Source organism: Pleurodeles waltl, chromosome 1_1, assembly GCF_031143425.1.
Source record: "Pleurodeles waltl isolate 20211129_DDA chromosome 1_1, aPleWal1.hap1.20221129, whole genome shotgun sequence".
NCBI lineage: Eukaryota > Metazoa > Chordata > Amphibia > Caudata > Salamandridae > Pleurodeles > Pleurodeles waltl.
The window spans coordinates 928,656,741-928,674,662 of NC_090436.1; positions in this window are offsets into that span (position 1 = coordinate 928,656,741).

Below are 17,922 nucleotides of genomic sequence, written 5' to 3' on the forward strand. Positions count from 1 at the left end.
TTTTCAGAAAGAAAACGACTATTCGCTTTTATTAAATTGATTGTTTCTTCAGGACATCATCACACAGCTAATGAAAGAAAACAATGCATGTTGTTATCGATTAAAGAGCAGGTTGAAATTCATGTCATAATATCATTTTTTAAGCGATTAAGGTTATCCCATTTCCAACATGTATTAGTGAAGATATTGTGACGGCTATCAAACCCTCCTCATAGTACAATAGTTTTATGATTTAACTACGAAATTGGCACACAGTAATAAAGTGTTTAAATACAAACCATATATATTTGTTTACAATATGACTTAATTTGTGACAGATTGAGTTGTACAGATGAATAAAAGATTACTCATTGTTTGGTTGCCAATTTGATGCATACATTTAACTAATGCATCATCTGTCAAGTGCAAAACCCATGCCTCATAGTTAGTGCATATATTTACTCGTTAATGTGCTAGGGGCAAATATATAACTTTGAGCCTCATGCACAAATGGATTTTACGAATGCAAAAGTCAAATTTGAGCCTTTGAGACATTTTCAAATGTGCAAAATACAAATTGTGACAGAATAACACACTACTGAATCACAATTTGGGTTTCAGTCTAAATAAAGAATTTGTATTTGGAAGGGATGTGTTTGTACAAGCCCAACTGTGTGTTTTCAAAAAGACTGAGCACATAGAATCAATTTATGACAGAGTGAAGCTCAAATTTGCATTAGGTCCTAAATCCCTGACAAGTCCTGTATTCCTCACTAGACTATTTGGATGTTTAAACAGTAAATCTCATTGCAAATGTTCTCTTTTATAGACCTAGAAAAATGTGGAATACCATCGGTGGTGTTAATCTGTATTTTCATCTCACTTATATGCAGGCCATTGGAAAAATGCGATTGTGCAGCAGAGGTCATTTTCACACAATTCTAGATTTGCAGCAGTTGCCACATAATCCGTCATCAGCAGCATAATCTGCAAATTTCAACAAAAAATTGTTTCCAGCTCAAATGTTCCAAAATTCACTAAAAATGGGAAAAAATGTGTTAGCGCTCAGGGAAAGGCCCTTTGCAAAACTGGACTGATCACCTTTCTGTTGCCTATTGCTATATTTCTGTGCTAAGCTGGCACCAATGAGGTGCAGCCAAAGTTCAGAGTGTTATCAAGGTAAAAATTACGAAACTATGAAGTAATACTAATATAAAAAGCACTGCGTTATGCCACATACATTGCCTTTTCTTGCAGCATAATTTAGTCAACCCTTTCACATAATGTGGCCCTCTCCTGAGGCATAATTCGAGTGGCCTGTATTTAATTAATGTACAGAATTTGTTACATTGCTAACTATTATGGATCTAGTTAAACTTCTATGTGCCAGTTATCATGAGGTCTTGCAACATATCAGGTTTTGAATATACAATTAGAGAATGGCTCCCAAATAACTGGTAGAGGCTCTCATCTTTGATTCATTAAGGTAAGTTAAAGTCCATTGGCAAATTAGTTGAGGGCCTCACTCTCATTCCTTTGAAGCTCTCCATTTAATATTGATGACCACTAAATGTATTTACCTCAAGATATTGACCAATCGGTGTAATGTTTAGTTAAGAGTTATGTTATGTGGATATATTTCATGTTATTGTACTTGTGGTAGTCTGTGATTATTTGCGTGTCTCCTCCGTTCCAAATTCCGGAATGGACGTTCGAAGTTCGTTATTGGTGGAGTTGGAGTCGGAGGAGAGACGTGAGCACACGGACTGCAGACTCGGCAAGCTTTTGTTGTTATGACTATAAATAAAGCAACCTAATGAACATTAAGACTCCGACTCTACAATCGGTCACTACTCAAAGGGCATAGCTGGTAAAAGTGATGCGGAAATTATTACAGAATGGGTGAAACCTCAAACCTCAAACAAGCGGTTTTCTCTTCCTTCCCAGTACTTCCAGGCTATATGCATCTGAAAAATTCTGGTGCAGGCACAGCAAGCTAACTACGTGAAATTTGCAATTTTCTAAAATTGGCTCTTTTAAACTACGAAGGAGAGAGAAGCCATGATGGAGGCCACACGAAGCCCCCAACAGATCAACTGTTGAAAGGTAATAGATTTCTATATGAAATCTTCGACTTGATATCAGTAGCCTTCCCCGGGCAGTAAGGCTTTCATTAGAGAAACTATTGTAGACTATGTACATCAACACCAAACTCGCAATGCAATTAGGAAACAATGAACATACATTTACAAAAGTCTCTGAGAGAGAAAACCCACTAATATGCCGTCACTGTGACTATCGTTTTCAGAGAGAGGTGAACCATGTCAACAGCAAGCGAGAAGACATTTTAAGAAAAGTCACAATTTTGCAAAATGCTGTGTAACTTTACTTTCCTGACTGCATGAACTTTCCTGCTTTCAGTAAAGGTTTTATAAACAACCTATCATGGGTTTATGTTGCAGGAGCACTCTGCACAATTCCACAAAGGGCCACACTCAGCGGGCACCTACGATTTCTTTTCAGCCCGACCAATTTCCATAGCTCTTATTACCTTCCGCTGTTCCCAGGATAAGAAGTAAGGTTTCACAGAAGCAGCAACAAAAAAGCATTCTCTTGTCCAGTTGTAACTGTTTCACTCATTTCGCTTGGCAGACCACAACTTTCTTTATTCCAGGAGCTTTGGCATACTCCAACTGAGGAAAGATTCCACTTGGCGGCTTTAACGATCTGGAGTACCTACATCCTTGCGGGTCAGCAAGAGCTTAGTATCACTAGCCCTAGGGAACTATTCTAGACCCAGATATTCAAATCATGAGATGAAGACACCTGCCTTTAATACTCAGGCAATTAGTTAGCTATTTTTCAGTGAAAAATGCAGGGAAGCCTTATTTATCTGTTCCAGGCAGCTTACTACTGGAGTGGGGCATGCAAAGCAATTTCAAGGGCAAACCCAGCAAGTTATTGGCACTGATCCATAAGTGAAACAAACTAAGGGGCATATTTAAGAAAAGTGGCGCTGCATCCAATGCAGCACCACTTTTCTTGCGTTCCTTGGGGCCCCCCTAACGCCACCATGTGTCCGCCGTATTTAAAATATGGCGCACCATGGTGGTAGTTAGGGAACTAGCATCAACATTTTTTATGCTAGTTTGGTGCTTTGCAAGATTAGCATGAAAAATGTTGACGCTGATCCTGCAAAGCACATTGGGGCTCATTATAAATGATGGTGTGCCTCTTTTTAATGCTTGCTCTGTGCATGCGGCAAAAAATGGCGCAAAGAAATCTTCTAGATTTCTTTCCACCATTTTTTTGGGCCCACTAATGGGGGAATGCTCCCCTTGCATACATTATGTCTTCTCAGGCATAATGTGGTACAAGGGGTTACATAGTGGCATAATGCATGCATTGTGCCACTTTGTAAACTTGGTGCCACAATTTTGGCCTCGTTGGGCTACGTTAGCCTAAAAAAGAATGACGCTAATGTGGTGCATGGAAGTTCTAGGTCCTCCTGAATCTGGGACTACATTTTCAGACTTTACCATTTCATATTGTGAAGCAATGTGACTCTGCTTTTTCCTAAGGATACACTTTTTGGTAAAAGCAACCCTGCGCACAGTTTTGCTATAGAAATTCAAGATGGTGGAATCCTTATTAACTTTGTCAGTCACAAAAAAGAGCGGTTGTTAAGTGTGCATGAAAGGAAATCAGAAAGACATGTGGATGGTAGTTTGTGGAACACATTCAGCAGACCGTTTGTTAGAAAATTACATTCATGGAATAATCAGCAACTTTGCTGTAAACTGTTTAATATGTTAATTGCTTAAAATGGATTTTGCAGAAACATGCACTTCTAAACCTGCACGCCCAATTTTCGGTGCCTATTGAAAAGTTCCCTTTTACTCTAATGCCTTAACAGTGTAAAATATTTAGGAAAATGCAATAGATCTACCAAGGTGGCACGAATAGGAGCATTAAATTCAAATGTTTTTTTAAGAGCACCACACAGCAGACACAACTGGACCATAGGTCTCCGGCCCTCTAAGTACAAAACTACCAGGGGCCCTAATCACAAAGATACATTCATTTATAAATATATTTACAGTAGAATTTACCTGTTCTACTACTGCCAGGAATACACAGTGAAATTCTTGGCAGGTGTAAACCCATTTATATGTGCAGAAATTGTCACCACAAGTACAAGGTTGGTCAGACAGGTAAATCTCACTTGAGTGGTAGGAAACTGGGTGTTCCAAATCATGATTAAGAGATTCTCTCATTCCCGTTCCTGTTTTGAAATGGTAGGAAGTTACTTCAGACAACGGCTAGTGCAAGTCCCTCTCCAGGAAGGGAAAGAGAACGGATCACCCCAAGGTTAGTTAGGATGTCGGAGAAGGGCAGATAAAAAGGGATAGAAGAAAACTCCTAGGAATATGCACTTCCACAAGGATCCTATTCCGACTATGCAAAGGTATGCACAATGGAAAATGCACACAACAGGAATAGGATTCTGATTGGAATGTAATATGTAATTCCCCAAAGTATTCCTGCAAGCATGCACAACACTCTACTTTGCAGGTGTATATTAGTGAACATTTGTGATTTCCAGAATGTAAGAAATTGGTTTACTGGGTGAGGAGTTTGAAACCCTGTGGAAGAAGAACCAAGGTCCTTGTCAGGGTGAAGTCACAAGCAAACCCCAAATTGATGTGTGCTCAACCTCTGGTAGCTTGGTAGAGAGCAGTCACGATTAACTTAGAGGCATTGTGTAAAGCATTTGTGGATCACCACAAACAGCAACAAAGTGAAAACAAACCACAAAGAGGAGCTCACACCAGATTAGAAAGATTAAGTAGATTTTAATAAATGAAACAATACCAAAATGACAAACATCCAATCAGAACAACCAGAGATATGCAATGTCAAATCCTTAAGCCTTAAGTGCAAATAGCCCAAAGTGCCACTCACATCTATTTGGTTATGCAAGATCAAGAAAAAGTTGCAGGTTCATGCCGACCACAATGGGGCAGAGTTCAGATACAGGGATCAGGCTAGTCCAGCTGAAATGTTACCATATAAGTCCAGCACAAAGAATCCCATTTTGGTGGAGAGGGTCATGAGAAGGCAAGGAAGTCCAACAGTTTCTGTAGTGATGTACACATTGAAGTGGGAATAGTAAATTTTACCCCTCCTGAGTTTATCACTTTCCTTGATGTTCCACTTATGGTAGTAGGAATAGTAAATTTTACCCCCCCTGAGTTCAACGCTTTCCTTGACATTACACTTATTGTAGTGGGAATAGTAAATTTAACCTCTCCTGAGTCAAACAGTTTCCCTAGTGTTTTACATACTAGAGGGTGAATAGTAAATTTTACCTCTCCTGAGTTCAAAGTTTTCCCTACTGTTGTACTTACTGGAGTGGGGATAGTAAATTTTACCTTTCCTGAGTTCAACGTTTTCTCACTGTTGCACTTACTGGAGTGGGAATAGTATATTTAGCCTCTCCTGGGTCCAACACTTTCCCTGCTGTTGCACACATTGGAGTGGGAATAGTACGTTTTTCACCTTCTGAATCCAACGTTTTCTTCACTGTTGCACAAATAGGTGTGAGAATAATGATTTGTGCTCCTCCTGAGTCCAATGCTTTCTCTACTGTTGCACACACTGGATTGGTAATAGTAAATTTGACCCCTCTGATGTTCAACGCTTACCCTACAGTTGCACGGTTTTACCCTTCACGAGTCACTGTTTTCCCTACTGTTGCACCAACTGGAGTGGGAATAGTACATTTTACTTCTTCTGAATACAATGCTTTCCCTACTAGTGCATACAATGGCGTGGGAACAGTACATTTTATATTTCCGGTGTCCAACGATATCTCTACTGTTGCACAGATTGGAGTGGAAATAATAACATTTACCCCTCCTGAGTCCAATGCTTTCCGTACTGTTGTATAGATTGGAGAAGGAGTAGTATATTTATTATTGCCATGGTTTAAACGTTTTTCTAATATTATTTAAATATATATGATACTGTTATGTGTTTGTGTATTTAATTGTATATTATTTATATGTATAATTGTATAGTTTTTAACATATTTTAATTACATTTATTTGTATCAAGTGTTTGCTTTTTATACTGTATATAATTAAGTTGGAAGTATTTTAAATGTATTCACAGTTTATTTGTTCTATTTTTATGTGTGTATGTTTACGCACACACACATATATATATATGTATAGATATATATAGATATATATATATATATACATATATTTATATATATATATATTTATACATATATATTTGTTATATTAATAAATTAAACTAGAATATTATAATATAAATTAAAAACATTTGCTATAAAGGTTTTACACTGCATATGTGTAACTTAACAATGATATTGTCATAAGTATATAATTATATATTTTTAGATATTACTTACAAATATTTAATTTATATTATATTAATGTTATATGTTATTTAAGGTTTAATATTTTTAACTACATATATATTAAAACATGTTTGTGGTATTAGAGTTGAAAGTTTTTTCTGATAAATTTGTACTGATATTTTTGGGATGAGTACTTTTGACACAATATTTCTGTATAATTTTTGGGCGGTTTCAATATTTTGTCATAGAACCAACTGAGTGCTGGTTCAGGTGGTTGGGAGCCTGTAATTTCCGTGTGGCTCTGAACAGGAGACCAGCTGACAAGCCCTTGGAGTCACTCTGGTATTGACTCCAAGGGCTAGATATATAGATGTAGGTCGAATCACGCTGGCTCAGGAAGGAGGACAGCGGGGCACCAATCAGCAAGGCAGCAGTAAAGAAAAGCAGTAGTCCATCAGGGCAGCAGTCCATCAGGACAGAGAGACTGATTATGAGTTTAGCGGTGAGAAAAGCTAACTGCCAGACCCGTGGTGAGGAGAACGCCGCAGAACTGACAGTCTCCCCACCAGCCCCATTACGAGGTTTCCACTGGGCTGACTGGTGGAAACCAAGGTTTCTTCCGGTCAGCCCAGAGGAAAACGTGCAGCGGCATTGGACTCGGCTTCACATGGAGCTGTTTCGAATGCTGACACACAGGGCCTGCCACCCCCAGCATGCTTGGAATGAACAGCAGACAGTGGGCATTCTGACAGTACTGGGGAGGGGGGCCCTGCACTGCCCAGGACAATGCTGTGGGCAGTACAGGGGCATCCTGTGGGCCCCTGCACTTGTTGTCTGCCAGCCTTTTCATGGCATTTGAACCACCTTGAAAAGGCTGGCAGAGAACAATCAGAGCCACTGTGACTGATTACAACCATGGTCGCTGTCATCACATCGGAATCAGAGATCCTGGCAGAAACAGTGGGCTTTTGGCTGCACCAACAGCCAGTCTTGTAATGTTGCAGTCAAACTGCCACAGCCGCCAGATTTGTATTCGGATCCAGAGTCTGCACAGATTCTGGATATACTCAAGAGTTGGTGTCTGAGGTCTAATATTTATGCCAGGTGCCTCATTTAAAGTGGGAAAAGCTTCTAGAGGTTTCCCTTTGAAGTGCACAGGTTTCCTGTCTCCCCTGCCCTTGCTCCAGACTAACTACTGGGGAATGCAGCCATGTGTGTAGAGGCAGGACACAAACTTTTCATTTGTAAGTAGGGCTGTGCTCAGCTCATCCCATCCTGTCAATGATGACCGATCGAGGCACACCTAAGCTCTCTATTGTGTTTGGTTGTCTATGAGGAATATTCACAAAGCCCACCTGTCAGCTACACCCAGTTATGTGAATCAGAGACAGGCTGCATCCACTAAATAGCTAAGGTGAAAGAATGCAAAATTTCTAAAAGTGGCATTTTCAAAAATGTAATTTAAACTACAAATTTACCATAGGAGAGGATATTTCCATACAATTTCAAAGACACCAAATCCGAACTGGTTACTTGCTCTCATTTGAAAGTTACAGTTTATTAAGTGTAATTGGTAACTCCAATGTGATCCTATGAGAGAGGTAGGCCTTGCAGTAGTAAAAAACAAAAGTAAGAGTTTTTCACTACCAGGACATCTTAAATATACTGCATCCTGTTCTCTGGACTGTCCCCCACCTTGAGGTGAATTATATGTATTAAAAATGAAGGTTTGACCTGATAAAAGGTTCTTTATTCCAGGTCAAAATGGTATTTTATGACTGCATACACTGCATACACAGATTACTATGGTAGGCCTATGTCAGGAATAAGGCCAGGTGCGGTCCAGGTCTCGCACAAAATTTAGCTGTGCAACTCTGCAGCACTTTATGCACACCACTGGTCATCCCCGCTTGTTCCAAGAATGGCCATCAGCGTCATCTGCCCTGTGGTAAAGCTCACATAGCTGCAGGTTCAAGGCATTGGTGGTCAAGGTGCACTTATCAGTGTTATCCCATGAAAGGACTACATTTCCCATGTTTTTAGAGGCAGTGGCCATCTTGGGGTGTGGCAGGCCTATAAAGCCCAGCCACACCCACTCACGTTGCTCACTATTTTGAAGACTTCGATGCAGCCAAACCTCGTGGAGGTTTCTCTGGAAACGTCCAGAATTTCTGAATCGCAGAGTATCGTATAACCAGAGTCCATGGAGTATCCAAAAACTAGTAGGTCGTACTCGTAGTGGTAAAGCCTTGCTGAATCCAAGTTTGGAGGAAGTTAATTTTTCCAAGAGGTAATGCACTTTGTGCACATGTGATCCATGGTTTTCCATTCATAGATGTAAAGCACTCTTTTGGCTCAGTGAATTCAAGGCGTTTCAGTTCACAGTGATAACGCGCTTAGTGCACATGTAATTCATTGTGTTTCCGTTCACAGATGTAAAGCGCTCTTTTGGCTCAGTGATTCAAAGCGATTCCGTTCACAGAGATAACGCGCTTAGTGCATATGTAATTCATGGTGTTTCCGTTAACAGATGTAAAGCGCTCTTTTGGCTCACTGATTCGAAGCGATTCAGTTCACAGAGATAACGCGCTTAGTGCACATGTAATTCATGGTGTTTTCATTCACAGATGTAAAGCGCTCTTTTGTCTTAGTGATTCAAAGCGATTCAGTTCACAGTGATAACGTGCTTAGTGCACATGTAATTCATGGTGTTTCCGTTCACAGATGTAAAGCACTCTTTTGGCTCAGTGATTCAAAGCGTTCAGTTCACAGAGATAACGTGCTGCACATGTAATTCATGGTGCTTTCCGTTCACAGATGTAAAATGCTCTTTTGGCTTAGTAATTCAAAGTGTTTCAGTTCACAGATAAAACACGTTATTTGTACAAGTAATTCAAGGTGTTTCAGTTCCCAGATAAAAAGTGCTTCCTGGTGTTATTAAGTAAGGCGCTTTAGGTTTTGATTAGAAAAACCTTTTTGTCAGTTATTATTATGAATGTGAAAGTATTTTGGACATAAAACTAATCAAAGTTTTCATTGATCTTTGAATAACTTAAGATATGAAAAAAACATTTAATTCTTTGAGATTTTCTAAGTCATGATCAAAGGTTTCTGATGTGAATACATAAATGTTACAGGATTGATGTTCTGTGTAAAATCATAATTCAGCATTATTGCCATCTCTCGAATCTGAGGTCGTGTTTTCACAAGGGGCTTCGCCCCCATTTTAGAAGAGATCTCCACCTGATATCTCAGAGACACATTTAGTCAAGAGTCTATAAAAGATTTACGTTTTTCTATGAATGAGTAAATGCATATTGTTCTAACCTTTTCCTTTTCTGATCTCTCTCCCTGCTGTTCCCTTCCCTAAATTCCCTTCCCCCGACTGGCTTCACCGTAACTGTGTACTACAATAGCTTTCTGAGTTGGTGACGCTGGGAGGTGGACCTTTTGTGCAGCAACATGCAGATCCCGAGGAAAGGACCCCATGACAGCCTAAGACATGTTAAAAGGGCTACTTAAATTAGTGGCACAATAGGTGCTGGGAGCAAACTAGTAGCATTTATTTTACAGGCCATGGGTACATGCAAGACTACTTTAATAGGGACTTATAAGTAAATTAAATATGTCAGTTGGGGATAAGCCAATGTTACCATGTCTTAAAGAAGTGAGCACATGCACCTTAGGTAGTGGTTCACAGTAATAAAGTACACCGCCTCCTAAGGCCAACAAAAATTAATTCAGCAAAAAGTGGAGGGTAAATTCAAGGGGTTTGGGGACGATCATACAGAGAGCATCTTGTCCAAAACAGAAAATCATCAAATTACCTCCAGATGAGGGTGGAACTCTCCTTCTGTAATATTCTTGCCTTCTTTGGGAAACTGACACACAATGTCTAGAAGAAAAATGAGGATCAATCATGTGGCATTTTGTGTCAAAAATGTGCAGCATAAAATACATTTGCTACACTAGTGATTTTTATTTTTGCTGGTAATCGCTAAGTGTCAATTGTTGAGTTCTTAGTCACAGTTTTGCCTTGCCCTAAATGCACAATGTAGTCTCTGATATTCCAGCCACATTATAAGCAAACCATGGAGGGTCCAACACAAGGTTGTTTTGGACCCTTACTTGTTGCTTATGAATGCCTGCAACTACATATTTGACACCAAAACCTTTATCCATAAAACATGACATGAAAACCTTTTCTAATTGTAACTTAGCCTACGTTGTCTACTCTTCATGCTGTTCCTGTAGTCTGATTCACATGGGACTGTCTGCACAACCACTGAAAGCAACAATTCAACAGGCTCCGAAGTAAAATGGCTTCTACACCGTCAGTAATGCATTTTCTGGGGAAGGTCATACATATGAAGCCATCCATCAGCAAGTTCTGAAGCCCTAAAACCACAGAGAGAAGGCAATCTCCAAAATATTTTGCAACAGTTAGAGTGCAAATGGTTCTAGCTGTGTAGCCCAATTGAGAATGGCCTAAATACTATGGAGAAATTGTATAGTATTGTCAAAAACTAATAGTACACAACAGTGAAGGAAACAAATAATGTATGGACTACAGAAAATCACATCAAGTACGAACTACAAATTGACACAATAAGAATACCCTATCCAACACAACCTGTATGCCTTCTGTAATTGATCTAAGTGCTTAATGGTCTGACCAAAAACAATATTCAAATCATATCACTTTGTAAAATATATTTTTTATTTATTTTCATCATAATAAATATGTCCTACTATGCTTTTCGATTTGCACATCCAAATAATTATTTTCAATTATTTTCCAGTTTGTCATTTAGCAAAAACACATTTGTACAAAGCAATGAAAAACTATTTCATACACATTTCACATAAACCTCTTTATAGTATATGTATCAAGTGTTTCTACAATAATAATTTTTTCCACCTTTTCCCACCCTATGTCACACCCACTCGCACATTCATATCCAAAGCACACATCCTCTCAAACGCACCACTCATTCCAATCCAAAGGACATAAAACACACACTGCCGTTGTAGTGTTGTGGATTAGGATCTTTTAAAAAGGCAGTCAGACTACAAATTGATCTATAGCTGCAGCATATTTTAGCATGGTCCTGTGTTGCCAAATTATTGATGTTACAGTGTGAGAGAGGGAGCTACTGCTTACATGTTCTGAGGCAAAAAGTCCATTAATGCTAATTTATCTTGATTTGATAATGAACTGAATACCACTAGTTTCTTTGTAACTATAGATGTTGATTCTGTCAGAGACTGATAGGGTTTCAGTATGACCCAAAACTATTGAAATGCACATTGTTTCAGATTTATATTTTGTTTGTTCTAACTGTTTCAAATGCACCCATGTCTGCACCTTAGCACTTCAATTGTGTTTACACTCATATTACACACGTTGAGCCAAATGGCTTGCACCTCACAAGCATCATTTTTTGCTGGTGGGCCATATGTCAAGGCCATGCAAAGTCACCTTGCGTGACTTTGCATGGCCTTGTAAGGCGACAAAGCGCAAGTCACTGCATTGCCTTACTTTGTGTCACAGAAGCATTCCATGGATGTTGTGGTGGGTGTTTCCATGCATTACCCTTGGATTTTGACACATTCCCAGATTAACAAGGTTTTGAAAACCTGGGAATATGTCAAAAGCCTATGCCTCCCCAGGGGAGGCATAAGGGAGGTGCAACAGAGAGAAATACCTTTATTGCTAATTGTTTTTTCCTTTTTCTATTTGTGCTGCATTCTGCAGCACACATAGGAAGAAGAAAATTCCTCTCATGATTTTGCAAGGGAGCCTGCGTTGACACATGGAAGTCGATTGTGTGGCAGCGCAAGGGACAAGGACATGAGTGTGCCATATCTTGTAGATACACATTCCTGCCCTTTCTTTTGATGCAGGGCAGCATAGCAAGAAGGCCTGTAGCACTGCCCTGCATCAAAAAGTTGTAAATATGGCCCCTTGTTTTTGTTGAGCATTGCTTTGTCCTTTCAAACACAACATGCCTGTATTAAATGCCTCTTTAGCTATCCCTGGATGTCTGCTTGAACACCCTTAAATATTTCTTCGATTTTAATATTTAACAAATTTAAATCCCACTATTTTTGGTACTCCTTTTTCTCAATTTAAAAAAAATTTTGCCCCCACATTTAATAACCTATTACTGTCAGCCTATCTATTGTTGATGTGGCCCATCAATAACGGAATCCATCTCAAAGCACATCTGACACAGCAAATGCCTGAAGCCTTCTCCATCGGGACAGTGACGGTGCACTGCCAGTCTTTGTGTTTGGTCTGATTGTTCAACTGCATACTTTTCTCACAGCATTAGAGTCTCATTTTGGCAACTGCAGTGTTGTATTTACTTGACCTCACATTTCGAACACAATATTTACTGCCTTTCCAAATAAAAGACGTGAACTTGTGGCCATTTCATACCGAATTCTGACTTTTTCTCCCACTAGATTTTTTCTGTCTAGGCAATTGAGTTTTCCGTCTTTGTTCATTGTACATGAGCTGCTGCCATGTGTACTTCAGTGAGTTATTATATTTTATTTTTATTACAAATTTAATTTTACATAGTCCTTGGACAAATTGAAATGTAAGTGTACCTCATAAATTGTTTATTTAGTGGTGAAATTATCATTGTTGGTATATTAACTAGTGTTTAATGTTTAACCAACAAGAGAAACCCAGTTCTATTTTTAAGGCTTGCATTAGCCAAAACCTTTAGATTTTACTGACATTATATCTATTATAGACGTACTTGATGGGGCTTTCAGCTTCCATTTTTCATCCATATGTCCTTTGTTGTGTCATTCACATTTTGCTTCCACCCACTACCACATACAGCATGTGGAAATGGTTCAGAATGTGTCAGCTACTGGTAACTTGATTTTGGATGGCTTCATTTTGCCCTTTCAGAGTCATCACTTCCACACATAAAGTAGTTCCCTTCAATGTCAGTGGTTTTGTTTTTACTTTATAATTATGTAACTGTGCCTTCGTGTTTAAAGCTGGAGGTGAAAGCAGGATCTTTCAACCAGATGTGAGTGCAGGCTGCATTCCATACTTTATCAGTTCCTGTCTGCTGCCAATGCTGTTGTAAATTTCTTTTGGAGTATCCTTTGTTTATCTGTCTCCTGGTCTTTAGTAGTATAATAGATTGTGTCCATTTGAAACTGTTTTGCATTAAGCTATTCTCTTTTTTTAAAGCATGTTGTATGCAAACTGTAAGCTTCAATGTTCCTTTCCTTCTTTCTTTCCATGTCTTTCAATTTCTCTTCTCTTTCCTTTCTTCTTTTCATCTTTTCCCTTTCTTTCCTTCTTTCTTCTGCACTTATTTCAGGTGTTGCAAATGTTCACTGTCCTGACCATGGCCTTTCAGGTTTTCACAAGGTCAAAGCATTGTCAACAGTACAGCAAACAAACAAGGTCTCCTTACCTTAAAAGAAGGTCAGAGCTGCAGATGTTAAACTGTGTATACCTGGCTATATTACTCAGATCTTTGTTGTTTGCTTTTGTATATACACACCTATAATCACAATTACTATTGAACTTCATTGTGTGGTCACAGGAGGCACTGGGCACCGTATTACTCTATGATCATTGTAAACCCTGTAAAGGCTTATTAAAACATAGCCTGATTGGAAAAGCTAGCCTATTGGTTCTTGAGCTATATTGGCTATGTTGAACAATTTAGGATAGTTTTTGTAAAATAGGCGCACTGTGAACCACTGCTTTTCATGCATAAATGTTCCCAAGTCCCTTGCTGCATACCAGTTTGCTCTTTATTCTTGTATGTTGATCAATAATTATACTGGGTACAAGGGGACACATTTATTAGATATTCTCTTTGGTGTCACACATACTAAGATTACCTTTTCCCCTTAGGAAGGTGAAGAAGACTTAGATATAATAAAAATATTTCATAATAGCACCACATTTTGGAGAACAGTGTCCATAAAAGTCTTCGAAGTTTCTGAATAGTGATTTGGCATGAGGCATTACCATTCTTAAAATACTTCTTTGCACATTATATTTGAAATACATAGATGTATTATGTTTCCTAGTATTTCTCATCCTTCAGATAAGCTTTGTAGATTTAACAAGCTTAACAAAAATGTTGCTTTAGGATTCATGAGAGCATAATGAGGGTAGAATTCTGAACATAGTGCATGATGCATGAAGTCTTTTTTTGTTATTACAAGCCCTTACAAAATTTCAGGAGTTATGACTGCAAACGTTCTTTTTACAACACACCAAGAACCTTTCATGATTTAAAAAAGTCTTTACAACTTCTTAAAGGACTTTTAATACTGTTTCCATATTGCACTTTGAAGAAGTTGTGAAAAAGTCCCTTGCGATTTATGAGTTGCAAAGCTATGTATCAATGTTTTTTCCCCACAATTACAGTGATAAATCATTATGCAGTTACTGAGTCAAGAATTGAGATAATAAATGATTCATAAAGTTTTCCTGTTGGAAAGCTTCCTCTTTGGAAATCTTGTTTAGGGGCCTTGGAATACCAGGTTTTTGACCAGTAGACAACTTCTTGCTTCTCAGAATTTGAACTGAAATTGGAATCATTTTTTAAGCACTGTCCTTTTACTTGCCACAGAATGCTTTTCATTTTTTAATCATATTTAGAATGCAAATGTTGGGATGGATCTTTGTTTTACCTGCATTCACAGCCAATCTCAGGGGGTCGCAAACAGTGACATGCCTAATTATTATACATTAGGCAGTTCATTATTGAACCCCCTAAAAATAGACAGTTTGTGATGTGATCTATTAGTATATAAGATGTTTCACAAATGGCCCACCATTCAGTGTATAAATTGTACATTGTGGCTTGCAAATGAGTAACAGTACAACAGGTATGTAATCCCCTAAAAGCTTGCTTATCACTTCAAAATGTATTAAAATGGGCTCAACTGCTGGATTTTTTGTTCTATCAAACTTCTTGCTTCCTATGTTTTATTTGCCAGGCAAATATACATCCACTCCTCGCTCCGTCAATCACTTTTATAATTGTTTTTACTACTAACATGGTACTTTCCTTCTCCGTTATGAAGCGAAAGCATTTTACATTCTGCTTCTGTTGTTAACACTCCTTTCAATGTCCACCCATCCTTCTCAATCCAGGCAAGTATCATCTAATTCTTCTTTTCTATGTTCACCATTTCAACTAAAGTTAAAGCTTATTTGATGACTAGTAACTTACCTTAGGTTTAAAGTTTTAACGTAATTAATTTACAAAGTTCTAAGGGGCATACCGCCATTCAAGAATGTGTAAGCCAATAGTGTACTTGAATTCAATATTAAAAGTGGACAGATCACTCACAATTATCTCTCTAAATTTTGATATGAATACATTTTGTTCCCTTGAGGCACATTTAGTAGGAACACTGAACTGCTTCAATCATATAGGGGGTCATTACAACATTGGTGGTAAAAGCCGCTTACCGCTGTGCAGAAGACCGCCAACGCACCACCGAGGAATTCCTCCACGGCCATTATGACCCAAGGGCCGGAATCCTCCAAAATCTAGACACCCACACAAGTCCGCCACACCAAAGGTCAGTGATAAAATGGTGATAAGAAATCCTCTACCGTCAGGCCAACAGGAATACGCCAACACTATCACGACCCACAAATCCACGCAGCGGTCTTTCAATCGCGGTATTCCATTGGCGGTACACACCACCACGCTCAAAATACACACACATTTACAAAACACATCCACATTGGACAATTCCAAATACACACACCTGATACACATACACACACCACTCCCACACACACAATACAATTTAAAACACACACCCACATTACCCACAAACCCCTATGACAACAATTGCGACAGAAGGCCAGAGAGAGACACTACCATCTACAAACGAGCATCCACAGCCACTCAACACCATCACCCACATAACATCCATGCACCTCACACAACACACCACTAAATATCACCCCACACAGCACAACACACACCACCTCACACATCACACACACCACCCCATGGCACCGCAAAGACACCCCAGGTTCTCTGATGAGGAGCTCAGGGTCATGGTGGAGGAAATCATCCGGGTAGAGCCACAGCTATTCAGATCACAGGAGCAGCACACCTCCATAGCTAGGAAGATGGAGCTATGGCGAAGAATCGTGGACGGGGAACTAGGGATGACATCAGGAAGAGGTGGAATGACCTACGGGGGCAGGTGTGTTCCGTGGTCTCAAGACACCACATCGCGGTACAGAGGACTGGCGGAGGACCCCCACCTCCTCCCCCACAACTAACAACATGGGAGGAGCAGGTCTTGGCAATTCTGCATCCTGAGGGCCTCGCTGGAGTAGCTGGAGGAATGGGCTCTGGTAAGTCAAATCTTTACTACTATATCCCCACCCTACCTGCATGCCATCACATACGCCCACCCTCGCCCTCACCCCATCACTCCTACTCCTCACACATGTTTCAATATCACAACCCACCCATCCCAAACCCAAGCCCTGCATGCAACACCAAAGCATGGACACCCATCACCAAGGCATGGCCATTGCACATACTCATACACCCCCCTAAACCATCATCACACAAGGTCCCACACAAGAATGCAAGCACTGGGGCACACGGTCACCCACTTATTGAACACCATGGCACACACAGATGCAATAATCATGCCTTTAATCCCCTGCAGGACCCGTCCCAGCATCACCGGACAGGAGGGTCCAGACATGCCCACTCCACCCACAGAAGAGGCCCACAGTGATGACAACAGCTCTGTCCAACTGGATCTAGACGACCAGCCCGGCCCATCTGGGACCTCGGGACAGTCGGTTCCCCTCACACTGGCACAGCCACTACAGGGCTTACCCCCTCTGGAAACACCAGCACAGCACCCACCCAGCGGGCCCATACCTCTGTCCCCAGGACACGTCAATCAGCAGTGTGTCCACCACTACAGGGAACCCAGGATAACCCACCAGCCCAACAACAACTGGGACCTGGGGGCAGCAGCAGCTGGCACACGGTTCAGGGGACAGAGGCACAGGAACACAGGGGAACTGGGAGGGCTGCTGTGCGACAGGGGGAGGACAGGCCCAGGGAACCCACTTTCCACGAGGCCCTCTCCAACATCATGGGAGCCTACCAGCATTCCCAGGAGACGATGGCAACGGTACTGGCCAAGTTTCAGGAGACCCAGCGGCTGCAGGAGGAACAGTATTTGGGGTTCAGGAAGGAACTCAAATACATCAATTTCACCCTGGGCACCATTGTAGGGGTGCTGAAGGAATTCTTCAACACCAGGAGGGATACTGTGGCACAACAAGGGGCCCCTGACACTAGCCTGGACGATGAACTGTCCACCACCTCCACCGGCGCTAGTGGACAGGAGGAACCGCCACAGGACGACCACAACAGCACCCCACCCCCTGCAGAGGGAGAACCACCCCACAAACGGTCCCTGATATCCAGGACAAAGACAGGGAACGATGCAAAGACCCCTGCCAAGAAATGAAACCACCCTGATTGTCATCCATT